Source organism: Herpailurus yagouaroundi, unplaced genomic scaffold, assembly GCF_014898765.1.
Source record: "Herpailurus yagouaroundi ecotype Mexico unplaced genomic scaffold, PumYag 182, whole genome shotgun sequence".
In the NCBI taxonomy this organism is placed as follows: Eukaryota; Metazoa; Chordata; class Mammalia; order Carnivora; family Felidae; genus Herpailurus; species Herpailurus yagouaroundi.
In genome coordinates, this window is record NW_024412413.1 from 40,009,377 (window position 1) to 40,031,655 (window position 22,279).

General features: G+C 36.4%; 1 protein-coding gene across 4 annotated transcripts in view; it reads right to left on the reverse strand.

Annotated features, from left to right (window-relative positions):
- SYT1 (synaptotagmin 1) overlaps positions 1–22,279 on the reverse strand; it is a 554,276-nt gene that overhangs the window by 407,454 nt on the left and 124,543 nt on the right. For all 4 annotated transcript variants that reach the window (XM_040491356.1, XM_040491354.1, XM_040491352.1 and 1 more), the window contains one exon: positions 18,683–18,803. The gene's annotated coding sequence lies outside the window, so the exon portion shown is untranslated. The remainder of the gene's footprint in view (positions 1–18,682; positions 18,804–22,279) is intronic.

Below are 22,279 nucleotides of genomic sequence, written 5' to 3' on the forward strand. Positions count from 1 at the left end.
TGGCCAAAGAGACATGATATTCTACAAATTTTCTTTTTTTTAAGTGTTTATTTATGCATTTTGAGAGAGAGAGAGCACACATGCAGGTGAGGGGTAAAGAGAGAGGGAGAGAGAGAACCTAAGCAGGCTCTGTGCTGTCAGCACAGATGTGGGGCTTGAACTCATGAACCATAAGATCATGACCTGAGCCAAAGTCAAGAGTCAAATGCTTAACTGACTGTGCCGCCCAGGCACCCGTTTACTACAAACTTTCTAAGAAAAAAGAACACATATTGTTAATATAGAGTATAAAGGATTTGAGTTAGATATAAGGAAGTTTCTATAAGATGTTGTGAGATTCGTCTTTTAGAAAGCCTTTACAAATTACAAGTCTGCCCAGAGTCAGGCAAGGATTATGTAACTTCCTAGGACACCTTTCAAAATTATATTTTCCCTCAAATTATTTAATTTTGGTAATTATTTGAGATCTACTCAAATGGACCAAATACAGTTAAAATTAAAACAGAGCAAAAAGTAAAATCTCTCCTAATTCTCACATATCTACTCATAGATTATTGAGTAAAAATAAAAGCATCATTGTTCTGAAGTAAAAAAAGAAGATAGTATGAGAGATCACGTTCATGAAATTAAGATACCTTGAAAGTAAAGAAAGGATTTACATAAGACCATTTTAGCTTGTTTTGTTTCAGTAATTTTTTTCCTTCAAAGGAATTACTTGTCAGAGAAGTGCTGTCCCTTGCCACTAGTGTCTGTCTTTGACAGCAGTGAGACTGTGTTGCAGCATATACACCATATTCTCCCAACGTGGACACAGAAGTCGGAGGCATGCTTGAATAACTAGTACATCTGGCTGTTACTTTGTGTTTCCCCCCTTTATTACATTTTCAGAATCAAAAGTAGATAAGCTCTTACACCAGCCACTGTTATCAATATCAAGGAGACACCCACCAAAGATATGTGAACAAAATGAAATGTGACATGTCAATAGGAGACAGACTGTTGTAGGAAAGGACCAGATAATTAAATTTAAGAAGGAACCTGAATTTCGGACTTCTCACAATACAGTGTGATATGGAAGACCCAGATAAGAGTTTGTACTTAAAAACACATGTGGGTATCAACTGATCATGTTTTTTTTTTTTTTTCTATAATAGAACAACCAGAACAAAGTAACTGTATGGAAGGGCAGTATCAACCAGAGTCGTGATTCAAATGTCAATGGGTTAGTTGGATTTGTTTTTAAAATCAGAAAAAAACTGCGATAATAGGAACATTGTGGCAAATATATTTTATCACATTGCCTATTATCTCTGTGTCAGAGATTATGACCATTTGAGGACAAAGGCCTCCATCTTTGATTTGTTCCTGCCATAGTGCTTGGCATACGGGAGGGTCTCAGTAAACGAATGAACAGGTAATACCTATTAACCCTCCTCAGAGGCAGCAGGTGAATGGCAAAATTCTTGGGCCACAACACATTCACATACATAAGCTCATGTTCAAATAGTATCCAGTGACCCCTCTACCGCATGTGCACAAACCCGAAAACTGATTTTCAGCTTATTCTCCTATGAATTTTCCAAACTTTCCTTCTAATAGTTCTGATTGTCCCATTTCTGATACTTCAATAGGTCGTCTATTCCCCATTTTTGGATGATTTAATCCTCCTCTCCCCCCCCCCTTTTTTTTTTTTTACTTATTTCATTAACTTTCCAGCACAGTCCTTGCATCAAATATGTTTACATCTGAACTCTTCTTTCTCAGAGATCTTTCTTTCTCTGGGTCTCATTTATCCTAGACACGTCCTGTTCCTCTGTTTCTTGTACTTAACACACTGCATGCAGTCTCCAGCTAGGCTGTGAAACACTCAAACACATTGATCACATTTTATTCATGAAAAATTCTAATGTCTAATTTAGCTCCTGTCACTTAGCAAATGCATTTCAAATAACTTCATCCAGCGCCTTCCCCAGCTGGGTCACTCGATAGGTCAAATGATGGTTGTGAGCTTTTAAAAAAGAGTATTGGAGTTAGTAAACAAGAAAACTGTGTCTTGTAGACAGGCAAACTAAGGAGCCAGTAGACATAATCCTTGTGATATTATCTAATTTTCCTGTCCATGTTCCAATTTATAACATTTAGAACCCATAAGCCCAGAAATATATGTACATTTTTCACAAGAAAGGTTTTTATTTCTATCTTGGCTGATAGGCAAATGATTAATTTTAACATTGTAAAAACATAGGACAAATTGCAGGCCATTGTTCGCATTCCATTTTTAAATTAAGAGACAGAGGAAAGCCTAGGTTAATAGCCTACAAGTATAAAAATGTATGTGCACATGAAATCATTATACTCATATGAAGGAGTTTCATAATTAACTTGCTTGTATTTAGTGCCCATCCTTAGACCAATTACCATGGCCAGGAAGGCATAGTCATGTGCGTTAACTCATTCTATATTTTGAAGTCAAAAATGTGAATCAAAAAGAAAAAAATTTCCTGCATGAACAGTGAGGGCAAAAGCTGTGAGGTATTTCAAAGATGAGAAAATCATGGTAAACGAAGATAAAATGGCTATTAGGCAGATCTGCTGAATTTAAGTCTGCAATAAATATACCTAAGATCATAATACCTAGACCTTTTTCCCCCCTACTATAAAAACTGGAAGTAACTGGGAATCATGCTGTGAGTGTGTGTATGTTTGTGTGTATGTGTGTTATTCTCACCTATGATAAGAAATAATCCTCATAACTGCCAGCTTAAGTTCTGGGTTTTGATTTTCCTTCACTTGTAAAAGCAATTAATTGGTAGGTGATACGCTAGGTGAATGTATGATTTTGTTATATTACAGAGAGAAGGTAAAGATACTTTGAACAGTGTTTATATTTTTTGGTGTCATCATCCTGTCCTGATTTTGAGTACCATCTACAAGCCAGTGCCTCGTGCAGCAGACATGGATGGTTAGCTTCCCAATACAGTCTAGCTTTGTCATTAATGATGGAACCTCAGCCAGAGGAAATGACTCATACTTGTCCTATCAAGTTTCCTTTTGCAAGGAATGGTTTAGGGATGGGCATTTGATATTGCTCTGGACAGGAGGACATTGAGGGAAGTCTGTTGGTAATTTTCTAGGAAAGATTTGTTCTCCAATTACAATAGAGAGCTATGTTTTTCAAAAAGTCCTTTTCTGCCACACTTCTTCTTTCAGCTACTCTGCTCTCTGTGTTGCTGTGTGGGGACATGATACTTGGATTGCAGCACCAGAACTGCCAACCTGGGGCATATGCTAAGAGACTCTCATAGAGGCTGACCCAGGTGTTTTAGCAATTATCTGCAGAATCAACCCTGGTACTCTCTAAAGCTAGATTAATAAGTTGACACAAAGTGACATAATAAATGCCACTCATAGTTAAGAAACTTTTAGTATGTTGGTTTTAATTTGCGATTGAGTTTACTTAATATAAATCTCATCTTGGTGTCTTCGTCCCAGCCTTTTCCCCTGGGAAAGGCTTTTCCCCAGCCTTTTCCCCTTTGTCCCTGCCTCCTGTATCTCACTGCCTATTTGATGTCTCTTGGAAGTCCCGTGCGAATGTCAAAACTTCTGTGTAAAGAATAAGATGTGTTTTCTCCTCCCTTACCTGTTCCTGTTTGAGTCTTTCCCCTCACAATAAATGGCTTCACCAAGTTGTTCAAAGAAAAATGTAGGCTAATTCTTGATTTATTTTTTTCTCTCTTGTTCCCCATAACTAATCCATCAACATGTCTTACAGCTTCAACTTACAAACTAGGTCTCAAATCTTTTTACTTCTCACCATTATCCTTCCACAAGCCTAATTAAAGCTACTAACCTCTGGTAGTTTCTTTGCCTGGAATACTGGAGTAACTTCCTGCTGCCCTTTGCCTGTACTCTTGACACCTAAATAGACCTTCTGCACAGAAACTAAGATGAACTACTTACTTATTGATTGATTTTTGAAAGAGAGAGCATGAGTGAGCGAGGGGCAGAGAGAGAGGTGGAGAGAGTGTGGGTTCCAAGTGGAGCTTCAACTTCATCTGAAGTGGGGCTCAAGCTTACCACAATGCAGAGACTGAACTCCTGAGCCATGAGATTATGACCTGAGCCAAAGTCAGATGCTTAACTGACTGAGCCACCCAGGAGCCCCTAGAATGACTTATTTATTTATTTATTTATTTATTTATTTATTTATTTATTTAACTTTTAAAAAGTTTTTTTATGTTTATTTATTTTTTTGAGGGGGAGAGCACGTTGGGTGGGGAGGGGCAGGGAGAGAGGGAGACACAGAATCTGAAGCAGGCTCCAGTCTCCAATCTGTCAGCCCAGACCCCGATGGGGGGTTCAAATTCATGAACCATGAGATCATGACCTGAGCTTAAGTAGGACGCTCAACTGACTTAGCCACCCAGGTGCCCCTAGAAAGGGCTTTTTAAATTGTCATTTTATGGCATTCCCCTGTTGAAGACCCTCTAGAGGCTTCCCATCAGCTAGGGTAGAAGATCCAAGTTCCTTACCACTTCCCACAAGGCCCTGCATGATTTGGTGACCACGCAGATCCTCACCTTCATCTCTAAGCACATCCCTTCTCTCATCCTTCAGTAGTTACTGTGTTGTGTCTATCCAGCTTCTCTTTTGCAGGAGACAACGTCAAGATTCCTTCCTTCACATCCGTTAGGAATTTACATGAAGTCACCTTCTCAAAGAGGTTCTGAACAACCTGTGTAAATACCACCCTCCTATACATGTTAAATTCTCATCTCCTCTGTGCATATCATTAACATGTTTAGCATTTTACATGTATATCTTTACTGTATACAAGTCTACGTTTTACATGTAGATCTTGTTTATTGTCTGTGTCCCCAAAAGAATGTAAGTTCTATGAAGGCAGTAATTGGGCCTATTTTGCTCCCTGCTATATTTCCCAATCCTAAGTATACTGCTTGATACATTGAAAAGTATTTGTGGGATGACTGAATTAATAAGTGACTGAATGAGGATGGTAACAAGTTTGATCTCATGGCCATGTTGAATAGTGCTCTGAACAGTTAATGTTGGTTGAATAAATGAACAGTTTCTAATAGGAGGCAGAACATCCCTCCAAGCTCCATTACTGTTTTCATCTGGCAGGATCGTCTACAGGCTGGCTCTTGTTGAGGATTTTTGCATCTCTGTCAAAGCTTTCTTGTGTGTATCTAGTTTTGTTATCTGAATACTGGTGGTCTCATAGAATTAGGAAGTATTCCCTCTGCTTCTATCTTCTAGAAGAAATTGTAGAAGATTGGTACAATTTCTTCCTCAAGTATCTGGCAAAGTTCATTAGTGAACCCATCTGGGCCTGGTATAGGCTGGGTTCTTAGGGTCCATTTTATACGTCCCTATGGAAACTGAATATCAACTAGGTATGCAGAGTACTAAAGGCTCCAGTAAAGTTTTATAGCCCAATAAAAAGAGGCAGCAGGGGCAGGTTTTATATACCCTTAGGGTTCTAGTAGGGACCTTATACACCTGTCTGGAATAAGTATCTAACTAAACGATATAACAAGGAGTAAAACAATAAGCCCATACTCAAGGATCCAGGCTGAAACTTTCTGTTTCCTGTGTTTTTGTTTTTAATATCTGGAAAGAGTTTAATACTTTCTTTACCCAACATAAGATCTCATGGGCCCATCAGCCTCAGAACCCTTCCCCTATATGACATATATGTCTTTTTGTCTAGGGAAAAAACAGGACTATTTAGAAAAAAAATATACTTGAGGTCAGAAACTCATTGAAAGAAAACAGTTCAGAAAGGCTGCCTCCACATGTACACTGATGATAATTAACACAATGCCTTCCCAGTGTTTGTTGAGAAATGCTTCCTTGAATATAACTGGCTCTAAAAAATAGTTCCAGAATATTTTCAACAGTGGAAGCATTCCTAAAATCTAAGATGACTGCAGTGAAGGAAAACACTCATTTGGATATAAATTCCAATACATAAGGGGCGCCTGGGTGGCGCAGTCGGTTAAGCGTCCGACTTCAGCCAGGTCACGATCTCGCGGTCCGTGAGTTCGAGCCCCGCGTCGGGCTCTGGGCTGATGGCTCAGAGCCTGGAGCCTGTTTCTGATTCTGTGTCTCCCTCTCTCTCTGCCCCTCCCCTGTTCATGCTCTGTCTCTCTCTGTCCCAAAAATAAATAAACGTTGAAAAAAAAAATTTAAAAAAAAAAATTCCAATACATGAGCTTTCTTTAAGACAGGAGTTTTGTTATTTCATGGTCACGCTTCATAAAACTTCAGTGTTTCTCTATTCTGCATTGTGGCTACTTTCTAATAAGAAATACCAGCCCCATTAAGGCAATTTTCCACCTATATTCAGAGACTGACAATATGGATGGTGTTCTGGGAAAAAAGAAGGATGTGTATTTAATCCCTCATGTGTATATGGAAAGCCACTCACCACAGTCCAGGATCTTATTAGACAAAGACAAACAGAAAATCAAACAAAATTTATAAACTAAATTTCAGCATCCGTATCAAATAAATGTATAATTAATTTCTACAAGGTAACAAATGTGGTTTTAGGACATGAATGGAAAAGCTTATTGTAGAAGAGTTATTTTTCCCCTGTTAGGAGAAATCTGAATTTCATTATATATAAACAAGAAGTTTCACCAAAGGATACAAAAATACAGATTTGGAGAGGCACATGCACCCAGGTGTTTACAGCAGCATTATCAATAATAGCCAAACTATGGAGGGAGCCCAAATGTTCATTAACTGATGAATGGATAAAGACGATATGGTGTGTGTTTGTGTGTGTGTGTGTGTGTGTGTGTGTGTGTGTGTATGTGTGTGTGTGTGTGTGTGTGTGTGTGTGTGTATATATATATATATATATATATATATATATATATATATTACCCAGCCATCAAAAAGAATGAAATCTTGCCATTTGCAACCATGTGGATGAGCTGGAGTGTGTTGTGCTAAGTGAAATAAGTCAGAGAAAGACAAATACCATATGATTTCACTCATGTGGAATTTAAGAAACAAAACAGATGAACATATGCTGGGGGCAGGGAAGTGGGAAGGGAAACAAACTAAAGAGAGTCTTAGAGAACAAACTGAGGATTGATGGAGGGAAGTGGGTAGGGGATGGGATAGATGGGTGAGGGGTACTGAGGAGAGCACTTGTGATGAGCACTGGGTGCTGTATGTAAGTGATGAATCACTGAATTCTACTCCTGAAACCAATATTGCACTGTGTGTTAACTTACTAGAATTTAAATAAAAATTAAGAAAAAGTTTCAGTATAAGAAACCCAATAACTTTTACTCTACCTTATAGATACATAATAAATATATTTAACATTTACTTTCTACATAATAAGTAAAAGGAAAGGGAATTTTCAGTAACTACAGTGTTTTAGCTAAAACTCTGCAAACAGTTATTTATGTTTCATTAAAAAAAGAAGAAAAACTATCAACTAAAAAAAAATTGAGAGGGGAACACAATATATTTCCCTAAACTCCCAAGTGTCCTAACGTATCAAAGATCTATAAAGTAAATGTTATATTGGAGATATACAAAAGGAAACTGGAGCAAATATCTGATAGCAATATAAATTCATCTTTATGATGAACACAAAGATTATTTTTTATAAGGTCAGGTACATGCACATAAATCATCTTCCCTACTCCCCAGAGACATTTCTTTCAGTAGTAAAACACAACCTGTTAGATATTTGTATGAATGCTTTTATCTGTATAGAAGAAACAGGTGGGAAAACACTGCGACTTCTGTCCATACCATAATGGAAGCAGAGAGAACCAGAAAAGTATTGGACACTGGGCTACATGAAAATCAGGCAAAATTACATATAATTTTTCAAGCTGTATATAGAAATATCCCTCCTTTTTGTTTTCTTTTAATTTCTCTTACTCTCCAAAGTGCTTTTGTAAAGAAAAACACAAGGATTTTGGGAAAGAAAACTAGATTAGTGTAAAATTTCCTGACTACATACAATTGTTTTTGGATGAATACTTTTTGAAATGCTTTCCTTTGTTGATTTTGATAGAATCTGTAAGGAGAAATTTGGCATCCAAATAAACTTGAAGCGTGCTGACCATAAATCAGTTTAAAAAAGTATTCAAGCAACCAAATTATAAAACTAACCTATAAAACCAAGTATCCTTACATTTATACTCAAAAGTTAAATAGCAGTAGATTAAAAATCTCCAATATATTTAGAATTAAAAGTTCTAAAGCAATATAAAGAATACATTATCAAGTCCTCTACCTAGAATGTGCCTATTAATATGAAGGAGATGTGAGGAATGTGAACAGATCACTCCATCCCTGGATGAGTGCTTTCTTGGATACCAAGATAGAGTCATCATTTCTCCTTCTATGTAACATCAAAACAACTAGTAAACCAGAAGGATTAATCTAGTCAGTCTCTATACTCAGCCACCACTTTGACAGGGAGCCATTTGGGGAAGACATTATTTTCCTAAAGAATTTTTTTTCATGTTTTCCATTGCCCATTTGGAGCATAATAACAAAATCATAAAATAACTTATCACTGCAAAAAGTGTCATGTTGTGCCCCTATTTCAGAAAACCTTCAGATTTATTACAATAAGCTTTCCAAGTGCAGCTTCAATATTTATCTGTAAATATGTGAGAGTTAGGGAAATACTAAAAAATGCGTCTTTCCATTGTCGGCCAGAATTGTATTAAAAGTTTCATAAAAGATAAATGTCTGTCTTTTTAAAAAAAATTCAAGAGCAGATTTTAACATTCTCTTCCACAGAACATTACATCATCTCATCCACTACTCTTTTCTATAATTTAAACATGTTTCTCTTCTTTTGGACCTCAGTGTACAATGTTTCTTGGAATGGCATATATTTACTTTAAATTCTTAATCGATGCTTTTTTTTTCTTATTTTAACATCTTGAAATTTGTTTATTCTTTATTTACAAGGTTATTTCACAAACTTTAAATGACTAATTTTGTTGCTCCTTCTATATTTTTACTTTTGATATTCTTCTTCAATTATGGACCTAAATTTGAACACAGGTCTCCAATACAGTGATCATGCCCAGGATTATTCTTGTTATGTTTCCACTTGGATATCTTAGAATAATGCTCATTTTTAACAGCATTTCATTATTGCCTACCAATAAGGTATTGTGAACTAAAAACTTCATCTAATTTTCTACATATTTGATAAAGAATTTTAATTCACTATTATACAGTGTCTTTCTTTCATGAATGTTTAGTGGTTTTTTTTCCTACTAATTTCATTCCTTTATTGTTTCCTAATTTATGCTCATCTTAATATTAGCTTCAAGAATTAAATAGAACAGAAATAATATAATAGTCATATATCACTGTCTTGCTCGGAAGCTCTGAATTTGTAATTATCTTGACACATCTGTCCAGGACATAAGAAAACATCACAGGTATATAAAGGACTACAATTGATTTGTAAATTTCTATCCAATTTAAGAGGTAGAAAAATTATTTATGCACATTTGTCTTGATAGTTGCTCTTTTTCTAGGAGCTCGTAAGTTTTTGTGCTGGGTAAAGGCACAGTCTTGCTAAACTACTTATTATTCCATGTCCTTCTGTCTTCTTCATGGAATCACTTGTTTCAATATGGAGATGTTGTAAATGATCATAAGTAGTTTGGTAAGAACTTACTTCAATTATCCCAACAATCTTTTCTACTACTTCTATCTCAGGTTTCCTGTATTTATTAAGTGTGCTGGGCACAGAGATGGCATAAAGTCTAGCCACTAATTTATAAAATTTTCACATTATTCTGGAATATTTGAACAAATTTAGCATTTACATATGTATATAAATAAATGGCTGTGCATTTAAAAAAATGTTTATTTATTTTGAGAGTGTGAGTGGGGGAGGGGCAGAGAGTGAGGGAAAGAGAGAATCCCAAGCAGTCTCCTTGCTGTCAGCACAGAGCCCGAGGCGCGTCTCGATCTCATGAACCGTGAGATTATGACAAGAGTCGGAGTCCCAACCGACTGAGCCACCCAGGTGCCCCTGGATGTATATTTTGGAATGTACCGGGCTGCATCTAATGACAGTTCAAGAACTAGAAGGGTAAACCTAGGAGAACATTCAGATTTCACATGTGAAGTTGGTGTTAAGAGAAATGGCAATGCTGTTGCTCACAAAACAAAAAAGGATAAATGATCAGGACGGTGCCCAGTTTCTACATTTCAGGCCATTTAACTCGCTGTCCAAAGGGCACCTTTCTGGTGCCATTACATTTTCAAGCCTTTGATATATAAGGATATGCTAGCAATGAATTTGGTCTTTAACAATATTCCATTGATGATGTCTTCTGGTTTAGTGACTTCTAGAATAAACGAGTTTTCATAGCTAAAACATGTACAGCCAGGGTTTCACCAAAATGCAGGGAATATGTACTTTGTTACTCAAAATATTTTATGAGTGCTGACCTTTAGCCATTTCCTGGGAATGCATTTATTTTACTCTTGAAATAATAGTTTATGTAAGTGTGGAATTTGAGTTTGCTAGTTATTTTCCTTCAACACTTGAAATTATTTTTTCATTGTTTTTGATTTTCATTGCTTTTTTATATGCTGTCTGTTCTTATTGATTTTTAAGGTTTTGCATTACTTTTGGTATTCTGTAGCTTTGTTACAATATCTGTGTATGAATTTATCTGGTTTGTGGCTGGGGATGATTCTTTATACGGTATTCATATCTTTCCTCAAATACAGAAAATTCTTGGGTATTATCTTACAGTTAACCATCTATAATTCCTAGTAGAACAGTGGTGTACTTCTTCATTTTATTCCTTCATGTCTCTTAACCTTTCCATACCTTAACACTCTGTGCTCATTCATGAAAATTTCTTCACATATAATTTATAGCCATTAATATTCTCTAAGGCCATTTCTCTTTTCTTCCTAAAAGTTTTTGTTAAGTTTTTAAATTTGAAAGCCATATTTTTCTTTTTTAGTTCTTTTTCAAATTTGCTAATTTATTTTTATAAAGTCCTCCTGTTGGTTTCTATTTCTTCCTTTTTTTCTTCACAATTATTTTCCAAAATTTTAGGATTCTAGCTTGTGGTGCCTGCTTATTCTTTGTTAGGTTGAACAGTTCTCATGGTGGGGAGGGGGGCTTATCATTATTTAATTGTAAATCATTTTCAGAGTTTTTTTTAAATTTGTTTTTAATGTCTGTTTATTTTTGAGAGAGAAAGAGGGAGACACAGAGTGTGAAAGGGGGAGGGGCAGAGAGAGAGGGAGACACAGAATCCAAAGCAGGCTGCAGGCTCCGAGCTGTCATCACAGAGCTGGATGCGGGGCTCGAACTTATGAACTGTGAGACCGAGACCTGAGCCAAAGTTGACCGCTTAACTGACTGAGCCACCGAGGTGCCCTAGGGTTTTGTTTTTTGTTTTTGTTTTTTTTAATTAAGGGGTCCTGTGTGCTCTGGCTCAGATATGTTTCTATACAAAATTGTTGGTTTCCATTAGTTTATGTACAATTTTGAGGGACTCCTGCACTGTGAATAATATAAATTTAAATCCCATACTGGTATATGCCACAGCCGGGTGTTTTGATTTGTCACAGCTGAGCTACTTTTTCCCCCCCTGTCATCTAGATTCCTAGGCAGACAAACTCTACTCACTTCCCTGGATCAGTGGGTGCAGTTTTATTGCTGCTTCATCAAAGAGTAGGAAGCTCTTCTTGCGTCTTGAATGTATGTGAGATTTTCAGTTCCAGATCTTTAATCAATCATTAGAGTCTTGATAAGGCACCCACCTCTCCCTGTTCCGTCATGACATCGGCTCTTAGTATTTCTGCTTTGTATTCTGCTTTTGAGTTTCCCTTTTTTGACCCTTGAGGATTTTTAAATTTTTATTTGTGCTGATCTATATGTTTAGAAATATTTACAGTAAGTTATGTATATATGAATAGAAGTGGTAAGTGTTTCATCTCAGTTCACCAGAATTGTTGATACAAATTGTGATCAGTGATTAATCTAGATGCATGTAGTAAAATTAGACAATGCTTCAGGTAGTTATGTGTGAATTTTACAGTGTTGGGAAAAGGACAGCTTTCCAGAGTTCATTACTATAGCATCCGAAATAATTTTCTAGCCCTCAACATATCCCTGTGTTGTTTCACATTCTTACTGAGTTTTTGAAAATATTCTTCCATCTATTTTAGACATTTCTTACTTTGGTTCTGTTTCTCTATAGGATTATATCAAGTTCTGTCCCATGTTCATGTGAACTAGATAGTATTCTTCTGGGTATATGTTCAAAATATGCTTAGCTGCACATAAGTGGTTAAATGTAGGGCAAAATGATTCTTTAAATGCCTAACAATTGGGAAAAATATATTCAAATAAAAATGAATCAACACTAAATAAAGCAATGAATGCCACAAAAATTTTACTTTTATTAAATTACAATACAAAGTATTTAACTTCTCCATGAAATATTTTATTAGGTGGAAATAAGTATCACCATAAGCAAATGTAAAAATAATTTGTATTATTAAAGTGGCTCTCTAATTCTATCTAACATCTCTAACATTTATAATTCTTATAATTATAAGAATTATGTTAGTAATTCTTATAATAATCAATATTTAATATTTAATTAATAATTAATAATTCTTATAATTCTTATAATTATAAACTTATAATTCTATCTAATATCTCTAACATTTAAAAACAAATGTTACTTATTTTTTTAATGTTAATTTTTTTTGAGAGACAGGGTGTGTGTACAAATGGAGGAGGGACAGAGAGAAAATCCCAAGCAGGCTCCACACTGTCAGTGCAGAGCCCCACATGGGGATTGATCCCATGGATCACAGATCATGACCTGATCAGAAATCAAGAGTCAGACAGACACTGAACCAACTGTGCCACCCAGGTGCCCCAATGTTATTAGTTTATTTTTAAGTGATAATTAAGGGAAATTATTAACTAATATCCAATTTCTAAAATGTTTTCCGGATATTGGTTTAATTTCTTATATTAAAAATATATACATTCTTAAAGTTACCATGTATTTTCTTATCTATTTTCTGCTTTAGATCCAGTATCTTTGATTAAATCATTCTTTTCTATTACCACAGTGAATTCTCTGGAGTCTATTGTTGTTTTTATATGCATATAATCCTTATTGAATTCAAAAGTGGCTAGTCTAACTTAATCCATACCAAAGTCACTTTGCCAGGAAGAACAATGGAGCAAAAAGATTCATTCTGATGTGTCCCAGAATAGGACACTCAGTCACTAGAAAATATAATTAAGAAAAATCTCAGAATCAGAAAAGATGTTTTTTTGTGAATTGAGTTGTAGGGTATTTGATTCCATAGTGGCCACACTGTAGCCATCCTGTCACTATTTGGGCCCAGCTATCTGGATTAGATTTCTCAGGCAATACAGCTTGATCTAATATGTAAATTTAGGCATTCCCTTGTCCTTTCCATTTAAGGAAATGTAAAGCCTTAAAACAGTTAAAATAAATGGATCAGATTTTTTTTTTTTAGTGCACAGTTGAAAACAGTAAGAATCAGTAAGATTAAAATAAAGAGTAGGATCATTGGAAAAAAACGTACAGAAAAATATTATCTGAGTTACAGGATAACTAATATTTTAGTGGGTCTGAATATTTGTGTATTTATTCTTTGATAAGGGTCTGCCTCTTCACTAACGTGGAATCACCATGAGAACAGAAACCTGGACCTAGGGCTTAGAAAAGTGACTGGCATAAGAAATGCTTAAAAAAAAAATCACTGTTGGATAAATAAGTGGATGAACTCGGGCTCCACGGTAGACAACGTTTTTTGGGCCATGGGAGAGTAAAAGACAAAGACATATTAATTGAAAAGTGTAGAGACCATCAAACAAGTTTATACATGAAGATAATAGATTATGTTATAGCACTGGTCAGGCAGTTTTGACGTATCACTTCAAGAGGGAAAGGGGGAGAAAAGCACTTGGGAAATACACACAAGGTTGGGTAGTGATATCATTGGCATCTTATTCAGCTCAGGTTTTCATAACAGTTTTTGAAAGATGTAAAATAGAGATTGAGATAACTCAACACAGGCATAGGCAGTCCTAAAACTGGCTTTTGAATGTTGTCAATGCTCCCTCTTATCCCTTGTTCTTGTTTCTTGAGAATGGAATGGAAAGGGGAGGTTACTTTACATTTAAAAACCGCTTTAATTAGCTTTCTTCAACGGAAAAGAAACTATTTCCTCCCTCCGTCCCACCTCCCCCAGTGGGATATTCAGAGTGAAGAGAGATTTGAGGAACCTACATGATGAATTCTCTTATGCTTCAATGTAAATAGAAATAATAGTAGAGATTCGGGAAACTTTTCTTTTAGACAGTTTCTGAAAATTTGAATGGATGAATTATAGGCCTTTTTTTCAGGATGGCTTTCTAATTTTTTTCTTCTTATACCACAAATTAGCCTAGTAGTGAGGTTTGGATCAAATAATTTCGAAATTATTATATTTTCTTTAAATGGAGAATTTTAGCCATGAGAAAATATTCTGCTTTCCACCTCCAACAGTTGTTCTTTTGGTTAAATAGAAGTAAAGGGGATTCTACATTGGGGGCCTCTGAGACCTCCTTGACATACAAGGAATACAGACAAATACACCCTCATTTGGGCCTTATTCCCTGGATTATTCATACTCCTGGTCCTCCATCCCCAGGTACAGTAGCTTCCTATTCTCTCAAACCATTCAAATTTAATGAATAAAAAAATAAAGACAAATAGTAAAATATAAAGTACTAAAATTCAACTAGAACAAAATATTCTTTATAGTCTAATATCTAGGCTAAAGGTAGCTAATACACAGTGAGCAAACAATAAATATTTGGTGAATTAAAGAAATAAATGCAGCACAACAATAAATTGGGTCCACTTGGTGCTGACCTTTTTGAAAGACACAGAGGGTAGAGCTCTTTAGAAAGCAGAGTTCAGTAAAGCCTTGAGTAGTAGATTGAGTAATTCAGAGGAAAAGTCATTGGTAGAAGGCTGTGAGCCTCACCAGTTCTCTCTTCCCACCATTTCTTCCAGCCCTCTGAATTGAGGATTCATGCTCTTTGTCTTTGCTTAAACACTGCCTCTGTTCATCTGCTTTCTAAATGAATGTATATGTCTGTATTCATTTAAAATAATTGAATACACCTGTTCCCCTGAGTTACAAACGTAACCACGAATGACTATCCTTTCTATTCAATAGCTGCTTAGGGACCCATACTTGAGACCATTTTGCCTCTCATGCTATAGCTCTACCCAGCATTTCTTCCCTCCATCACCTTTTTCCCTGTTTCAGGAGAATGAGGCTCATGTCGTCACCATTTTTTCTGTTTTAGAAAAAACCCTACCTTCTCTTTCAACAGTCAAATTTGCTTTCCTTTGGAGCTGTTACTCAAAGTAAACAAGATTTTCAAAACTATGTTATTGAATTGGTTTAATGTTTTGGAATCATAGCGTATTGTTTTGTTTCCTACTATTTTTCACTTCAAAGCTCTATTTTTACAAATCATGATTTGACTATAATTTTGTGGTGTTCAAAAAAAATTAAATCTGAACATCTAACAACATTTATTGCATTGTTTTTGTGTGAAAATGCTGTTAGAGTCCCAAATATTTAACTCACAAATTAAGGTTTTGAAGCACAATCTTATTGATGTTAGTGTCTGCTTAAGTTGTAAATGTGATCTTTAAAACTACCTGAAAACCAGCGTGCTAGGTGGCTCAATGGGTTAAGCATCCAACTCTTGACTTCAGCTCAGGTCATGATCTCATGGTTGGTGGGTTTGAGCCCTGCATCGGGCTCTGCATTGGGTTTTGCATTGGGCTTGGCACAGATAGTGTGGCACCTGCCTGGGATTCTCTCCCAGCTCTCTCTCAAAATAAATAAATAAATAAACTTAAAATCTAGCTGAAAACCAAGAATTATTTTATTTATAAAAGGATTCTTATGAATTTGGGAAACAAATTATCCAATCATTTTGGACATATTTGTAAACTAAGTATACCTGAAAGATTTTGAGAGAACTGAAAGCTCACCTAATGTTTATGACTTTTTTTTTTTTCTTTTAGACCCTTGTCTCAGTGGAATCTATCATGTAGGAACAAAGAATTAATTTCATTGCTCAAACACTCTCTGTCCTCCTGTTGCTTTCTGCTCTCATCCAATGGCAGACGTAACCTTAAGCTCTCTCTTTTCATGGCTCAGAAGACAATTCTTTGTCCTCAACTCCCACTTAAGTGTATAAAGTTGGCAAACAAGGTATGCTTTGTTTCCACTAAAAAAAAAAGTATGAGAAAATTCTCTTACTAAAATGAGACATCATAGAAATGTTCACTTATGAATAAATGGGAACCCTCAACCCAAAAGGTTTAACTTATTTGCATCAATAAATTGTATTTTCAAACTTCAACACCCATAGGAGTTGGCTCAATGGAAACCATAACAAAAGTACATGTTGGAATTCTTAACAAAGTGGTGCTTATTAAACATATCCAATGGTGAAAGAATAACTTGCTACTCAGCAAGCTTTGTGAGACTGAAGATTCAAATGAGAAAATGATTGTACAAATTATGAATTTAATACTTTTTACTATTATACACTTATTAGCAACTTTGGAAAGCTTTTAAATTAATAGAAATTCATATCCTTGACATCCCTAACACTGATTTTTAAATTTCAATATATTTAATATACATATGAAAGAGGAAATAAACAGTCTAAAATTCCTTGTACAGTCTCAGTAAATATAAATATGTAGGAAACAATTTCAATGTTTTATTTTTGATATCAATTCTATTTTTGACATCAATTTTATAATGGTTTCCTTTTAGCTGTTTCCTTGCTTTCAAATTGTAGAGTAGAGGCTCTTAAACTTTGTAGTTGATTGGAATCATCTGATATATATATTTAAAATGCTGGTTCTTGGGGCGCCTGGGTGGCGCAGTCGGTTAAACGTCCGACTTCAGCCAGGTCACGATCTCGCGGTCCGTGAGTTCGAGCCCCGTGTCAGGCTCTGGGCTGATGGCTCAGAGCCTGGAGCCTGTTTCCGATTCTGTGTCTCCCTCTCTCTCTGCCCCTTCCCCGTTCATGCTCTGTCTCTCTCTGTCCCAAAAATAAATAAACGTTGAAAAAAAAAAATTAAAATGCTGGTTCTAGAGCCTGCTCCCAAAGATTTTTACTTAAGTCTTCCGTGGAACCCAGAAATAAATGTTTCTGTAGGTTGGCTTCAGGTTATATTTTGAGATGTTTCTCAAACTAATTGTTCATAGAAGGCATTAAGGAAAATAAAACAACTGTTTTATGAACTGTATGGTGAGAATCATGCTGCCAGAAAATCAGCAAATGTCCTTCATTATAAAGTTATTGAAATAGCCATTATACGTTCGCACTGTGACAATTATTTCCCAGGAAACTGAAGTACTTGTGATTTTGGATATATACCTTTTCAGAGCCACTTTAAGAGTCCATGTAAAGAAATTATGAGAATTAGAAAAAAAGTATGTTTGAACAGTAACAGCTGTAATCCTACCCTGAAGTTTCATACTGTATGAGAGACAGGACAAACTTTTAGTATTGACTCAGTTCATTCTGAAAAGGTGAAGGTCTTATGATTTATTTAATAAGTCCATGAGTTTATAAGGGGTGGTTTGCTCCTATGTAATTTTAGTATTGGTGACCTATTGTAACCAACTTCCTGAGGAAAAATGAGTAGAGAGGCAATATCTTGAGTGAAATAAAGTCCTGAAGACACAGTCTCCTACTCTGACATCCGTTCTCTTGTATTTGATGATAATAATAGGAAAGGCAATTCTTGAGGAATCCAGAACTTCAGTAACACGGGCCTCCAAACAATGACTAGTGAGATAATTTAATCACTCCAATTTACTTCACAGATTTGTGTTTATGCCTAGTGACAGTGTGTTAGAAATGACTTAGACCAAAGAAGCAATGTGATTGGTTAATGAAGAGTCTAAGCATTATAATTGAATTTGATGGAATTCATTAGTTAAGACATTCAAGCATATATTTTACAACCCCGATTATGTACTCTAACATATGTAATAGTCACAATGTGATACATGTACTTCGTTGTTGAACTAGGCACATATGAAAGAGGAAGACATAATATGGCACAAAGAAATGTCAGCCTGACACAAATCTTGCCTCCACTCTCATCCCCTTCCCCAATACTCTTGCTGAAATATCATCTGTACAGCAAGGCACAAAAGCACAGAGGCAGATGCCACGGCATATTCTTTCAGAATGCAAGGCTGCTCAAGATCATCTACAGATAATGAACCATGACAACTGCAGATTGGATGAGGTACAAAATGAAAGGGAGAGAAAGCACACATGTTATATAAGGGGCCAGTGCCCCCTCAAGTAAACTAGCACTTGAAGGGCATGAGTACTAGTAATAATTCCCACAGATGTGAAAAACACTAATATTTCCTTTAATATCCTGGGACACTTTTTAAGGGAAAAACCCCTCAATCCCCTACACAAATGTGTTTTCCCCCCTCACCTTTCACGAGATATGCACAGGGATAGAGGGATACATCAACAAAACCTATCAAAGTTTCTGTTTTTTCCATATACCTTAATCAGGCAGTTGTAACACAATGTCGAGGAGTGAAGCAAGAGGTAAATGGACAGCCTTCCAATCTCAATCCCGGCGTTTGTCACTCCAGCTCTTGCTGGGTCTCGTTTTTCTGTTTTCCTTTGAGAGAGAAAATAATAGAAATAATCCATGAAAATGCTGGCCTGCAACTCTGCACTTGCCTTTACTCCTGACCGGGGACGTTGACTTGTGCTTATGTAGCTCATTCATTATTCACGCTCTGCTCTGGCTTCCTCAGTTCCTGCTTGTGCTAGGTGCTCCAGGCTAAGAACCAATAAGTATGAATCATGCTGACATAAAGAAAAATCTAGAAGAATAAATGTTTCAAGAAAGCAAGGTTTTTTGGGTTTTTTTTGTTGTTGTTGTTGTTGTTTTTTCTTTTGCATTTCTTCTGACACATTCTCTTCAGTGGCATTGGTCTATTGAGGAGAAATAGCTTGGGCAGCCACTGAGGAGCCCAGTGGAATTACCAACCGCAGGGAATTATCTCTAAGCAATTCACACTTTGTTTTGCTAACAAGACGCCTTGTTAGGATACTGGAGTGCTATCCTTCTCTGGCAATGTTCCCCCACCTTTCAGAATTATTGAAAAGCTAACTGAATCTATTTTGATTTGTGAATCTCTTTGTAAGCACCAGCAGCTGCAGCAGTGCTAATAAAAAGGGAAAGCATTGCTATTTACCTAGGAAGGACACTGAAATACTGCACATACAAAAGCAACCGGGATGTGGCAGAGCTCTATGCGATATTTTAATAGTTCCCTTCCTTCCTTGCTTTGTTCTTTCCTCCCTCCCTTTCAACCCTCTTTCCCTCCATTCTTTTCTTCCTTTTCCTGTTCTCTTTCATACTCTTCTAATGCATTTGTCTATTCTTTGACATAGAGCAACCTATTATATTTCAGGTCATTAAATAATGACTTTAGAATATGAGATCTCAAAATACTTAGCGAAGGAGCCTAATCCTTTCACATCCATAGAGACACAAGTAGGGAGACTTTGTTATCAGCTGGATCTTCTGGTACCAATTAAGAAGGGAGCCTTTGCAGATTCCAGTGGCTGTGATAACCAGTCAGACCATTCTGCTCCCTTTACAGTTTGGGTTTTAATTCTCCAGAGGAAGCTAACATGGCAACACCCTGTTATTTGAGGATTCAAGTTTTCCTACTACAAGAGAAATGAATACACAATCCCCTGCAGCTTTCATTATATTCTGAATAGAATTTTATAGTTCCTCAGCAGTTATTAAGGAGTCCTATTTGCCAACTAATGGACCTGAATGGTTCTCGCATAAATCCACGCAAGAAAATCTTCTGAAGGTTTATTGGGCTTGGGAAAACCTTTAGTCCTTGGTTTGAAGGAATAGATGCTGCATCAGAGAGCATTATTTCCTGAGTGGCTTCTGAGCTCCATTTTGCCTGGCCAGGATAGACAACAGAGTGTGTATTCCAGCTCAGGAGGTCTCCAATATAAGTACTTATTTATTATCTGTGATTTACTTAATAAATATTAATTGAGCATTTAATATGAACCTTATTTTTTGGTCAGATCTTAGGATAAAAAAAAAAGATAGTTTCTTGCCTTTGAAAGAGTGAGACAAATTCAGAAATAAAACAATTTATCATTATCTAAATTGATAAGAGCCACAATGGAGATTTAGAATATGCTAGGTGCTAAAGAAGGATTCTTTCCATTCTCAAGGAGAATTCTAATTTTTCACGTAGGAAATATTCCTAACACTGTGTGTTTATGCTAATATGTGTGTGTGCCCTTTAGAGTGCTAGGCATGAGGTGATCAAACAGTCAAGTCCTGGAATTGTTTAATGATTTACACAACTGTGGCTTTTCATAACTGGATCTTTTTTCAACAATGATTCCAAGAAAAAAAAATTTGCCCACTAGAAAGCATTGAAAACCTTTCTCCCATAGCTACAGATCCCAGAAAGTATCTGATTCCTTAGAGAACATGGCCACCAGAGTCATTTGCTACATGTTGGAGAGCACACATGAGTTAGCAATATACACCCACTCTGGAAGCCAAATAGCAAAGATTAAAAACCATCTGTCATTGAGACTCTGAGCCTGCAAGCAAGCAAGCAGTAGACTTCCAGCAGAGTCGGGGGCCAGAACAGTGTGTGACACAGATTTAAAAACACAAGATTTGACCAGAACCATTTTTTCAGTCACAGGGTTTCAAAGGTATTACCAACCCTCACCAGAGCCCACTCTGCCATGTGTGGTAAACCAGAGCTATTTCTTACGGCAATTCATTCTTCCTCTCACACTTTTCTAAGTGCTCATTTTGTGGCAAGCAGGGTGCAAAGACACCGAAAGTAAGTTGGCAAAGGAGAGAAGCAGCTGTGCCTAGGGCCCCCCCCTCACCCGTGGAGCCCATAGGCTAATCAAGGAGACAGATGATAAATACACAAGTGCCTATGTCATTGCATAATTGGAATTGTAGTAAGTTCCTAAAAGGACAGGTAAAGTTGCTAGGCAAGTGACAGCCGGGAGTCTCATCCAGAATTGGCTTCCATGCAGAAATCACATTTAAGGATTAGCTGGATTTGGAGGTGGAGTGGGGTAAAGGGGTAGACTCAAGGTGGAACAATATGTGTGTTAAGTCCTGAGGCAGAAAGGAACTTCTCATGTTTGAGAACAGAAAGAGGTCAATGTGGTTGTAATAGCGTGGGCATAGAGAAGCATGCAGGGTGTTAAAGCTGGAGGCAGGTATGGGAACCATGAGAAGCCACCGAAAGATCTAATCCTTTTAGTTCCTGTTCAATAATAGAATAGGGTAGATGGGGATATTTATCATGATTTAAAACAATCTACCTAGCCTCAGAAGTAAAATTTATCATTTTGACTTAGGAATTACTTTTCTGGCTCACTGATGTTAAGTAGGGTGATTTGTTTTCTTTTAAATAATCCTGTATTTTCCTTCCTAGTACTTATTACTATACATATATGCTTGCTTGTTTCCTTCTCTTGCCACCACACCTCGTCAAAAATCTCGGAGAGCTACAGCTTTATCTATTTTTTCACTTTGGTTCACTAATAAGTATCTAAGGCCTGGGACATCATCTGGTATAGAATGTGTAGATGAATGGATAATTCTGAACATTGCCTCCCAGATGCTAGCATTCAGCATTTAGTTACTTTCACGTGAGGTCACCTTCACATGGTAGCACCATGTGCTCTTGGTCATATGTCATTAAAAACAGTCTTTAGAGTTGTTGCAACTTATGGGAAAGGTCTAAATAAAACCCGTTTGGGTAAAGCAAATGTATGAAAAATAAAAGGTGAGGAGGTTAACATGAAAGCATAACACATTGTCCTAACTAATGTACATCTCTTAGACTGCAGTTTGGTCAGTATAGACTAAGATCCAATCATTTTTCAGCAAACTCTCTATTTTCATAGAACTATAGATTCTTTGGTTATTATTGGTTTAGAGATGGATACAGACTCTCTTATACTCTATATTTGGCAGTGGAACTTAGTGCACTATACCATAAACCAAATATATGTACTTTAAATTTTCTAATATTAAGAGATTATATATATATATATATATATACA